Source organism: Salarias fasciatus, chromosome 8 (assembly GCF_902148845.1).
Source record: "Salarias fasciatus chromosome 8, fSalaFa1.1, whole genome shotgun sequence".
NCBI classification, from domain to species: Eukaryota; Metazoa; Chordata; class Actinopteri; order Blenniiformes; family Blenniidae; genus Salarias; species Salarias fasciatus.
The window spans coordinates 9,571,744-9,584,899 of NC_043752.1; the positions used below are offsets into that span (position 1 = coordinate 9,571,744).

General features: G+C 41.7%; 1 protein-coding gene across 2 annotated transcripts in view; it reads left to right on the forward strand.

The window, feature by feature from the left end:
- The window catches only part of snx29 (sorting nexin 29), a 128,964-nt gene that overhangs the window by 104,950 nt on the left and 10,858 nt on the right, over window positions 1–13,156 (forward strand). The window lies entirely within an intron of this gene.

Sequence of the window (13,156 nt, forward strand, 5' to 3'; positions counted from 1 at the left end):
AACTAGAGCTCTCAGATGGTGTGAATATTTTAATATTCAAGTCACTTAATGAGTTTCCTGACCAACCAAACAGCTCCACAAAAAATTGTGACGCATAGTCTGGAAAATACAGCATACCTCGGCAATTATGTCACAACCTCGCAAAGCTTTTCCTTTAACACTTTTAAATATAAAAGATCTTTCACACTGAGGGTTGTGTCCGCTGGTTAATTAGGACAGGAATACTCTTTGAGCTTGTCCTTCAATAAACAGAATGTGTTTCTATTCTCTTCATAAAAACCAATCTTCACATTTTACTTTAGATAGAAAATGATCGCAGCCTTCAGAAAAGGTAAACTCTGTGGGGAAAAAGTGTGAAAGTGTTGGTCACGTTGGGTTCTCTGCCACCACGTCGGCTTATCACCCCATCCTATTTTGCTTTCTTTTTCACACTCCGAACCTCACACTTTAGGCAACAGTCTACAGCACGGGTTAGCGCGACTTTCATTCCTCTCTGCTCGGGGAGCTCTCCTCTCACCTCTCCTTCTCCTCTCACCCGTTTTCATCCTCCTCTCCTCCGTCTCCCTCCGCCCTTTGGGAAATAATTTGGCTCTGACCCTGATTCCCTGGCTGGTTGAATTCGACGCTGTCTCAGCCAAAAGCTGTGGTCTGACTTCTCACCTTCAAAGACACTGTGTTTTCACGCTCGGAAACTGAACTGAACGCCGTGTTGCAGCCACTGCGAATGTGAGAAGAGGTGGAGTGTGTATGTGTCTGTTTGCATGACCATGGGTGAAGCGCAAGTGTCTATCAAAGGCCGAGACAGTTGGTATCATCGTGTTCTGGAGCGCTCTCTGAAAGCCCATTACGCTGTAGGTTTGTGTGAATTATTGGTTTCCACCGTCTCTGGGAACTGGCCTATCACTGCAGAGGGAGCTGCCCCAGCTTCATTACCCTCTGAGCACATTTAAAGCAGGGATGTCTCAGACATTTGGAGTGAAAAACACTTTTGGAGGCCAAAGTTTAAACTTTCTGTTAAGTTTTGTGACTGACGACCAGTTCTTCAACTTGTCCTCCTGCAGTCGTAAAATGAAAAATGGTAAATGTGCAGTACTTGTCTCTTTCAGTTACGATGTGTTAATGTACACATATCTGTATTTTTTGTAGCGTTGACTGTCTGTGGGTCAGTCTAATCATTGATTCTCTCCATCAACTTGTTTCAAGTCAACTGTTGGTGCAAACAAAATATTTAGTTCTGTGTCTGAGGGCAGATTGTTTGCTGGTATTTTCACTTGCTCAACTTTTCAGTGTCATGCAAAACTTAACATCTATTTGCTTTTGTTCTGAGGTGTTTTTTTCCCCAACACCAGTGTTGTGATTAGTGGCTGATTTCTATAATTGAATTATGCAATTATAATATAATTGCAATTGAATTTTTATCGCCAGAATCCTGATGATAAGAGAGCAACGATGGATCAAACCAAATTCCTCCTGTAGCTCATTTTCACGTGCCTGTACAGAAATAACATATCCAGTCGGTTTTACTGTACAGGAGATGAAGCTGTCTCTGTTGTGTGAAGCCAAAGGTATAACGTAATAATTCTGAGTAACATCCATAAATAATGGAAGTCATCAGTCACCCTCTTTTTTTCTCTCTGTCTTGCAGTCATTATTTTTTGCTCATCTCACATTTGCGCTCCACTGAGATTTATCGTCTTTGTCGAATTTTCTTGTCGTTTTCTTCTTTCTCCTCACAGATCACCTTTAGCTCGCCTTGTTGTTTTTTTTTTAATTGCTATTTTGAATGAAACCATTTCTATAAGCCCCCTGACACTCACACTCTTTGATATCAGTCTTTTTTTTCTAGGTTTCTTTCACTTTACAGATGCACTGTGCTTATGTTTGAACCGAGTTGCTGCAGGAAAACACAGTTTGTATATTTGTCAAAACTAAGCTCTCAAATGGTGTCAGCATTATGTATGAGCTTTGCTCAACATTAGGTAGATATGGAAACAAGAGGTTTTTCTATATGCCTGTTATTTTTTCTCACCGTTCACAGTTGGAACATATCAGTTGTTACATAACTGAGCTGTAAATTCTCACCTTGAGCTTGTTGTACACTTGAATGAGTGTGAGTGTTTTGTTTGAATTATGTGTGATATATTCTTCCATTTTATTCATTCAGGTTAAAGGATTTAGGACCTGTCCATTGTGTATATGTGTGTGTTAATTAAAACCAATCAATGTGGAGATGTCCTCTGTCCTGCTCCTTGTGCTGCCTGTTAGCATCAGTGTCATTCAAAACAAGTTTCTCAATGATTTTTTTCCTTTTAAATCCCCTGTTCACTGGGAGATCATGTTCACTGAGAGCATCATAAAACATGTTGGACTGTAAGTGATATTAACGTCAGCCTGAGTCCGCAGTAGTTGCGATGCATTAGTAACCGTAAATCAATGTTAGCTTGCATTTAAAAGAGCTGACTGCATGTTGGTGGGTTAAATGCAGTTTTTAATGCTTCTTCAGACTAACAGACAAGTGGTGAGTGCTCTGGATGCAGTAATCTGGATGAGCTCCAGCTCATCTGTAATATTTTTGAGATGGTAGCAACCTGATTTTGCTTTTGTCTTATTGTGGTTGCTGCATTTCAGGTCTCAATCCATGACATGGAGTCGCGATGAGCACTGACCTTTAACCTTTCCTCTTTAACCGATCCAACTTTTTTTTAGGCTGAAGTTATAAAAAGTCATAACATATCCACAGAATAATTTCATTTGTGCTCTTATTCAGCAGGTATAAGGGGTGGTGGCACTGATATATAGAGCTGTGTGTCATCTGCATAATTATGACAGGAGATGTTGAAATGCCTCAAGATCAGAACCAGAAAGAGCATGGAGATGTTAAATAAAAGAGGCTCAATGATGGTTATACATGAGTATCCAAACTTCTTTTGTTGTTGTTGTTGCACCACTCCTTTTTACATAAAGATTCAATTCCACCCTAAATATTCTGCCGTGAATTTTGTTAAATAATTCAATGTGACGCATGTATGCTTCACTCCCATCTCTTCTAATAAAACATACGTTCATGTGAGGAGAAACTTGAACACATTTTGACAAACTTATGGCTATTAAGTACAAACTGTGAAGCTAATCCAATTTGCTCATTTGTTCAGTTTTTCTAAAATAAGCATCTTGGACTGAAATGAAAGCGGGGAGCAGGTGGGAGGCTTTGTTGCTTAAAGATTTGATAAGGACCAGATTGGTGAAGTTTGTGTGTGTGTACAGTATGGGCATTGTGTGAGTTTGTGCAAATTGAGTCTGCACCGCATCACACAGCAGTTATTTGTGTGTCTGAAGATAAAGGGAGTGGGTGTGTGTGTGTGCTGAAGTGCGTCACAGCAGTGTAGGGTGTGTATTGCTGCGTCAGTAATCAGCAGGCCTGTTGTGTCGAGTTTCGGTGCAGTCGGCCTTTGTTTCTGGTGCTGAAGTGTTGGTAGAAGTAATGACCTCCTTCCTCAGGTGGAGTCCAGAGCAGTGCTGCTGTGGACAGCAAGACTGAAGCACAACAGAACATTTCAGAGAAACAGGAAAGCTGAAGTTTCTCAAGAAAATGAGCTCACTGCTTCCCAACATTCACATGATGTTTCAGTTGAAGAAAGGTTGCTGCACAATAGTAAACATAACCCAACCGACCTTTTTAAGAGGTTTTTATGCCATTACATTAAACGTGCAAAGTCTCAATTTTCAGATTCTGATATGCCGTCTATGTGTGTATAACAGATCTGTATGAGATCTGAAAATCGCTGAATTCTGTTTTTAGCATCATCTTTAAAATAAAAGATGAACAGTCTACACAAAAGAAAATATGATATTCCATTAGCATGAAAAATCTAATTTACCCAATAGGTCTGGCCAAGGCACCTTCCATAGAAAATCAAGAGGTACTTAACAGCCCATTGAACAAATTTTTTTCAAGTACTGTCGCTTTTAATACAACCACTGACAATACTCCCTAAAATCAGTCTTTATGACACTCTCACCATTGTTCATTGATAAGAATTCTTCAAGTTATACAGTGACATTTAATAACTGTTATTTGTAGCATGATTTTATGGTTAAAATGAAACAAAAAAGCCTTTTTCGTTTGCATTTCCCTTTTTTTTTTTTAAATGTTTTGTGGTCTGCTTGTCTCAATGTCAGTTTGTACGCGTGAATTAGTCAAAGAACTATCCTGAACATACTTTAAAAGTTGTATTATTTATATATTATTGACTGAGGACAGCTATACATGAGCAATTGTGGCTGCATCTTTTATATTCACATCTTCTCTCTGTGTTTTCACCAAGTATTTCTATTTGTTCTACAATCCAAAGACAGGATGGACGGATCGAAAATAAACCCATACATATAACTAAAATGGTACATGTGGTTTAATGGTTGATAATGCCAGTGTTTTTGTTGTATTATAATGGTTTATTGCACATTCATAGTCTCTGGTGAAGAATTGCTGTTGGTCCTTGCCGATCATGTCACCCTTTTTTTTTTTTTTATGTGGAAAAGTGCCATTTGCCCTGGGTCCGCAGCGAGGTGTGCCGTGGTCCGGTCGTGGACGGCGGTCCGCTAATTGAGGAACCCAGGTGTAACCTTTCTGGAAATGCTGTTATTGTCATATGGAAAAAAGCTGTGCAAAAGCTCCAAACTCAGCGGCAGCATGCAGGATGTGTGGGTAATGTACTTGCACCATTTATACCAATCAGACAGCACCAGCCTGCCGTCAGCTACTTTGAAAAGACTTTGAAAGATAAGTAATAGTGGCAATATTTGATCGTGACTTCAAATCTGATTGTACAGAGAGAAGCGATCGCAGTCGACCGTTGTCATGGTTGAGATTATCTTCTGAGAGTGTTCAGAACGGCTTTCTCTCCACAGTGGGACTGCCGCTTCGAGCTGCAGCTGCCAGCAGCCAATAGAAAGGGAATGAGGAAGAATGTGACGATCAAAGCAACATTTACACTGAAAGCAAACTTAAAAACTCCAAAAACAGTTTGCAACTGGATGCCCCACCACAAGATCACATGTGCTTACTGTGTGTGAGAACCTTATAGCCAGAAGTCCTTGTTCTACATGTTTAGGTGTGAATGTATATTTAATAAACAAGCACTACATTACAGTATCGTTTGTGGACTGAAATTCCGTTAACAGGTGCATGAGAATCTACTCATAATTTCCTACTCCCTTTTTTAAATACTTGCTCTGTGCGTCAGTGCCCTGCTTTCCGTGCTTCTTCCATGTCAGCTTGAGCTTTAGTTGCATTGACCCAGAGCAGACCAGAAGGTGTGGAGGGAAGAGTCAGTCGTGCTGACCAAGATAAAAAAAAAAAAACCTCGCACATTTTGAGCGCTGTAAAGTTGACCCATTGTCACGATGAAGCACCCCATCGCCATCGTGCCACAGTTCAGGTTGTTTGTGCCAAACACTCATCTCTTTGTGACTCAGAGTTGTTACAGTATGACTCGGTGTTCACAGTCTGACGCCAGGGAAGCCTGGCTTGGTAGAGGGGGGGTACACAACCCAAGGGATTGTAGCAAATGGCAAGAAACATGCTCTGGGTCACCTTCCCCACCTTCCCCCGGCTGTAGACACATCTCTAACCAAAAGTGATGAATCTGCTCGTGACCGTCGACTCACACTGGGCCAGTTGACTGAGATACATGAAAACACTGTTCGAGGTTTATTGTAAACCCACGAGTGCTCCGGTGAGTGGAATGTCGCGTTGCGATGCTTACAGCACGACATCACGCAGCACACTTAACTGAGAAAAGTTACGGCTTGTTTCTGCAGCAAGCTCACGCACGTGGCTCCGTCTGAGCACGGCTATAGCAGTCGCTCAGCTTTTTGATTGCATCTCGTTTAATGCCAATGCCTCAATGGAACCTGTGTTGGTGAAAGCTGTTGTTGCGTTGAATATACCCAGCCCATCTGTTTCTGTTATTGTCTGCCTCTGTGCAGTTTTTCCCCCATCTCTCTCCTGATGCTATCTGTCTTTTAGCCTCTTTTCTGCTTTCATCCGTTGCAAAGAGGCACTTTGCAAATCTAAAGCTGACTTTGATGCGCACGCATTCATGCGTCGGCGCACACACAGGGCCGCTCGCTATTATACGTCGTTAATGATGAAAAAATGTTAATGTTAGGAATGTGTTACTTGGTGTGATGTGAGCGGCAGAGAGACCTTCAAAAGCTTTTTAACTGCACCGTGAATATCTGCTCTGCAGAGGTTTGCTCTGGTAAGGATGAAACACTCACCAGCTGTCAGCGGAGATCAAGTACCAAGGGAAACGTGCACTCACACACACCCTTACTAACTGTATTACATGCCAAGGACTCTGAGTTTCATGCCTGTTAGCATGGGCGCGCACACACACACACACACACACGCACACACAGTAATGATTGACAACACAGAGAGAAGCACAGCTGAAGTTGTCAGAGAGCATCTGCTATGCTGGGGTATTAACGTTGAAAGGAAACTTATGGAAGAGCGTTTTACACATACCTATCACATGTAAGTGCCAACACACACACATACACACACACACACACGTTTTCATCCAGGTGCCCTGTGATTGGGCCGTTCAGCACTTCTTCCACCTGGTGTAGTCTTATCACAGCCACGACACTGAGACACGTTTGTTCATTTTCACAGATGGTAATCCAGAACGGTTTTATGTTTTCCATTCAGCTAAGTCTCAACATATACGACGATGATTGGCTGTTATAAAAACCTACACACACACACAATGAGAGCTTGTCTAGTCCACACAGAAACAGTCCAATCCTGGAACAGGCTGAGGATTTTCTCAGTGTGGGATGTGAGCACTTCACCATGCATGGTGTTGTTCCATTATACTCAGCTTTACCTTAATTTATTATAAAAGAAAGAGAGAGAATTTGTAATGCCATTCATTTTCACAAAGTGTTTCATTTTCGCTCTTGTGCGATGAATAAACTCATCTTGTGGCCGGCCACGTTCTGATAAATGAAAGTTACACCTCGAGAACATTGAGACGAGTTCATCTCATTTTGATCTCTCCTTTGTCTTTCTGTGTAGGGAGACTCCAAAAGTTAGACTGCAGCTGCATTGACACAGCAGTCACTGAGGGAACAGGAACACAATGGACATTATCGAGAATGATTATGTTAGCTATTGTATTTAGTGACCGCTTTCTGGCAGGTATTTTTCTTGGCACTCCATAATGGGCCTTTAATATTTCAGTCAGGTACAAGCATGTTCCTTCTCACATCGAGTTTCCAGGTCAAACTACAGTGGCATTTAAATTATGATTGCAGATGATTGTGTTATATTATTTCCATCGTGACTTGCAGCAAGACTGACGAATGAATCATTTACTCGAAACCCTCCATTTTTATCCCACCGTTCCCTGCATTTACACGGACTCCTTATCGTAGCCGGTGAGTAATTGTTTTTTTCATTCAAAAACAATTGGATCTGCTCTTTGTAACCAAGTTCAGAGATGTAGATGTGCCATTACCTTCTGATAAATCACTTCATCATAAGAGGAATTTCCTGTAAATCTGTGGAGGTCGCTTTGTGAATGTATCTTTTCCTTCAGTCTTATATAATGGATTCTTTGCTGAAAAGACAGCTCTTTAGGGAATTATTAATGGTTCATCTTTGAGAAATTTTAGCTGAAGTTCACACTGTGACCTCACTTCTCTGATTTTAATGAGTTCACAGAGAAGCACGGAGGCAGAGGATTGATGTTACCTTGGGTTTGCTCTGAACAGGGAGGCGAATTGATGTAGAATCTGTAATTACCCTCAAAAAAGATGAGTTCATTTGTTGTATATCTCCAAGCCAACTTTAATTTTGTTCCTTTTCTACTGAATCTGCTAAGGAATTGTGTGTTGCCTGGATCTCAACCCACAACCTTCAAGCTACTTACACTGTTTATTCTTAAGTACTTTGTTAAGGTGGTCCAGATAGTTGACTGTGAAGCAAAAACCACATTGAAAATGCCATTCTTTCTTCTTCATTATGGATTACCAAAGGCCATCGGGTCCCAAGGATGGAATTCAGGCCCTGGTAAATAAACACCTGGACCCTGTCTGTGATGTTTTTGGTTTCTCTCCAGGTCTGTGCATTGTAGATTCAGCCAGCTTTACCGATTTTTGCTTGAGAAATCTCACTGCCTAGATCGGTGATGGAAGATATTTCTTCCAGGGCTTCATTTTCTAAGGTGATGGCTGGGGTTTGTGACTCTCATGACCTTGCTCTTTTTGATGTTCAAACCTATGAACGTTGCCGTTGAAGCTAGTGACTGATTCATGAGGTAAACTTTTGCAATAACGTCGAAGAAAACCTGCCTCAGAATAGTAATAGTCATAATATTCCCTTTAGGGTGTTGCATGAGCCTTTGAGAGATCTCAAATGATAGTGGGCATAGAAAATGTGCATTCATTGAAGTGTAATTATTGTTAAAAGCGTCAGCATTACGAGCAATTTGAAGTAGATTGCAGAAAAGTTGGCTCATGCCACAATAGCCAGTGGCAGTGTTGACCCCTGACACTAGGAGCTGTGGGCCCGTGAGGCCTCTGCACCATGAAGTCGGTGCCGTCTCGTCTCGCGTCTCCATCTGCATGTCTTTAGTCTTGTTAATGAGCTGATGAGACTCTGCATCTGCAGATGCTTTAGGCGAGATTGTCCAGCTGTGTAACCCACAAATACAGACTATAGCACACACACATGCACACACCCAGTGTCTGTGACAGCTCTTAACCAGTTGATTTGTCAGGGGCCAGGTCAGGCGTGCAGACTAAATATCCCCGAGTCGAGCCTCTCAAATCTGCTGAGACGGAGGGGAGAGAGAGAATGATGGCCTCAAAGCCGTGTTGTTGTCAGACCCCAGAGTCCGACTGTCATGTTTTGTCACAGGCTGCACCTCATTTTGGTTTTGTGGCTCACACACAAAGTAACTCTGGTCTTTTTCTTTTTTTCCTCCTCTTCTCAATACCAGTTTCTGTCCTGAATCTACTCCTATCATTAATTTCCCTGCTGCTCATTTAAGTTTCTCACTAAACACAATCCTATTATAATAATTCATAATCAATGATTTATCATGAGTTTCCTGAATTACTAATATTGGTGCTAGAGATGTCTCTGAACCTTTCCTATTGTGAGGGGTTTTCCACATTATTCCTCCACAGTTTTTCTACATTCTGCAGCCGAACTGTACAGATCCCTCATGACCCTGCCGTATCTTAATGAAGATACTTTGAAAAGGAAAGTCTCACACCACAAACAGCGGATGTGAAAAGATGATGAAAATGTGACTCAGCTGTCGGACACACTCTGAAAACACTGTGATTGTTCAAGTGCGGCCCCAAAGCTTCAAGTTGAGGTTGTAATTGTTAGTCTCGGTTGCATTGCTCTGTCTGACTCTCTTGTTGTTGCACATGGTGGCAATTTAACGTTTGTTTGTTTTTTCGCTCTGTGTTGTTGTCGACAATACGCAAGTCATTATCCTTTCTTATTTACAGTCATGTAATATTAGGAAGTACATGGAATGGCTTACTTTAGCGTAATGACATCTACGGAGAGAGGAAGGCAATCATGAGAGGCATTAATTGATGCTTTTGTCATTGCTAGACATTTTCCAATTGAATTTACAAGGCGCTTGATGTCTTTGGATATTGTGATTACACTTACGCATTATGCGAGTGTCCTCAGAGGTAATATCAAATTATATTTGAAAAACTGAAAAGAAAAAAGTCACATGGAACCATTTGCCCTTGGCTGTCTTCCCTTCTGTACATACGAGAGAGAGGGTGGAGAGGCAAGTCTTCTCTAATTAATTAATCAGAAACTACAAAGTGAATTATTAACCAGTCTTAGTATGTTGCGCTCACATATTATGCAATATACATGTTTTATGCTTTTAATTATGGTGAGAAGTTATTGTGGAGGTCTTGTATGAGCGATCCTGAATTGCCTGTGATGTTTTATGCATGGCCCCGGGACCCACGGTTTGGCGAGCTTCTGAGCGCGGCGCCGGGAGAGTGGCCTCTTCAGCCTCGCCGCGGTCCACTGTGGGCTGACTTGGTGGAAAGTGTTGACCTTGTTTTGTTGCCGCCGTGCACCGGCGCTGTTCGCTCTCATTTAAGTCAAGAGGGCCACAGGTTAAATCAGAGCTCGGGTTGATGTTCTCATTTAATACGTCAGCCAAGGAGTGTTTTTCTTCTTCCTCCTCTATTTTCACTTGAGTATGTGATGCACAGATTCCTTTTTCTCCCCGTGAAATGCCTCCACTTTTCTTCCTGTGCGTATCTGAATTGCTAAGAGCCGTGCATTATGCAAACAGCATGCCTGGCCTGGGACTTCCATCACCTGTAGTTCTTCCAAATATGCTTTTTTTTTTTTTTTTCCCAGCAGGAATATTTTTCAGTGTAAACACTGGCGAGGATTAAACACTTGGTCAAAACATTGGGGGTGAAAAAAAGTCTCATACATCAGGGTGAACGTGCTTGTCATGTCTCAAACTGTTTTTTTCCCTCCTAGCTCAAACATTGTACTTGCAAAGTTGTTTTTTTTTTTTTGTTTCCTCCCATTTTTTTTTTTACCAGACTTTGAATAGCACAAAGCTGGCAGAAAATTCACAAGCAGTTGTGGAAACTCTGAAGCATGTGTGACTCCTTTACGCTTCTCTTCCGTTGACAGCTCCCCTCTCCTGCTTATCAGCTTGCTCCTGGGTGTGACATCCAGTTGTGCTGTGTGCCGGCGCCGTATACATGCCGTGCGTCCGGCCACTCTTCCTGCCATTGCGCGATCATTTCATGAGCCCATAACATGGTACGCTGCTTTCACAGGACCACATGAGCAAACACGTGCCGCCGATAAGCTTCTACATAAGAAATGTGTTTTCCTTTGCAGCCAGAATCCTGAAACACATTTGATATGTCCGTTGTTGCTCCTACACATAAGTCAAAAAAGACCATTTTCACAACTCAATAAATGAAGAAAGACCTACATTTTACCCTCTATAAACTAAAAGAAACTGCAGTTTGCCTTTGGAAAATCTCCACAGTGTATGATTGTGAAATGAAGCACACAGAATTGCTTCTTTCAGCCTTTTTAGCGTGATTGTTCAAAGAAAATGAGCTTTATTTCTGGTTGTTTGCGATCCACGCAGATGCTTATGCAAACTGATTCTGCTTCGCAAACGATGTGTATGTCCTTCTGCTCTTCATATTTCTAATGATTCAAGATTTAATTCTATTAAACGTAAGATCTAAAGGTAGCTTAACCGCCCACGCCATGTTGCATCAATCCCAGAGCAGGGCTTTTCTCCAGTTTAATTGGATTCAGCCGAGTCTATTGAATCATTCAGTCAGGTCAGCTCGATGTCAGACAATCAAAATGTACAGCACTCTGCACCAGTTTTAGGAAATATGCTATACATCTGGCAGTATCAAGTATTCTGCAGCAGTGACCCCGAGTACACAGCTGATGCCATTAGGAGCTGGCTATACTGCGTAAAATGTTTGCTCTTGTGAGATTTGGCCATCAATATGACTGCCCTGCTGTTGAATGTAATCCGGTTGGCCACAGTGAAGTGGAGGGGATGTTGGATTATCAGAGGCCAGAGATTACCAAACCACAGTGTGTAGCTGTTGCATCCTGAAAAAGAAAACAAAGCTTTGAGAGCTTGACCGGTGCAGTAATCGTTTGAGCTTTTGGTGAAGTTTGGTGAGAATATAAGATGAGCCACATTCACTCGTGGAGTGTTTGTTGCTGTTGTATATCTTTGGACTCTTTTGCCTTTTCGATCTTGGAATATTCAATTCAGTATTATTTTTATAGCACCAAATACAACACAGGAATTTCAAGGCACTTTTACAGAGGCGGAAAGGAAAAATGACCTTTTAGCAAGAACAAAACTACAGAACTAGATCCAGAGGTGGAGACGTTGTGTTGTCCTAGTTGGGGATATGCAGCCGTAATTTATTGATTGTTTTTATTGACTGACTGAATTTTTGGCTGATTACCATGTGATTTATTTTCAGTGTATAGAAATAAAGCAGCGCTTTGACGTTCCTGAAAATCACTTGAATACAGTTTTGTTTACTTATTTTAACAGAACGAGAATAACTTTTCTGGTTATTGAACACTGGCATTTCTTCAAATGGTCGTTCTTATATGGACATGTCCTGTGATGGCTGAAGTATTATTTCAAGTTTTGATTTACTGGTTTATTCATTGATTGCATGTAGATCCTATCATGTTTCTTTGCCATTGTGCGTTATTCATTTTTTTTCTAATCCGAAAAATGGATTCATGCAAATGATTCAACGTCTACAACCACTCAGGTATTTCAATTGTTTTACTTGACCTCCAACAATAACTTGAATAACACTGAAATTAAAATCTTCCACAGTCTCCACTCTCAAATCATGAAGCAGTTCGATATTGGTGTAGTTCTTACAGAAGGGAAATCAAAAAATCTCGAGTCAGGAAGTCTTTTTTTTTCTGTTTTCTGCAGGTTGACTTCACATCTAGTTCCTGCTTTTGTTGGCAGTATAGTTTCACGTATCTTCTTCCATACCGACTGAAGAATGATTTATGAAGCAGCTGTAGGAGACAGAAATAGGCCACAGGATGCTCAAACAAATTCCTACTCACCTCCTTGTCTTATATGACAAATAAAAATAGACTTCTTTAGGCTCCGTGTTGTATGAGTACAGTGGCGAGGAGGAGGAGCAGGCTGCTCTGAGGATGGAGCGCTGTGGAGATGGCGGGATGCGAGCAGACGGATGTAAAGGGACACACTCAGCCTTGTACCAGCATCAGGATGCCACCATAGTTTCTGCTCTGCCCTCTTGTTCCTCTCTGCGAACACGAGACGGCACCTGGCCTCTTCAGCCCTCGTCTCTGCCTCCACGAGAGGATGAATCTGTCATGATGTCCATTACTGTTATTACTGCTGTGACGTCCATGGAAGCAGTCAGGGTGTCCCTTATTGTGTTGACATAGCATGAAACCCACGCTGGCATGCGCGGCCTAATCTGACACATCAGATTTACCCGCTGGTACCCCGTCTATTTTACCCCGCATGCCGCTTGGTTGAGTTATCCTCTCCTACTCCCCTGAACTTCCAGCCAG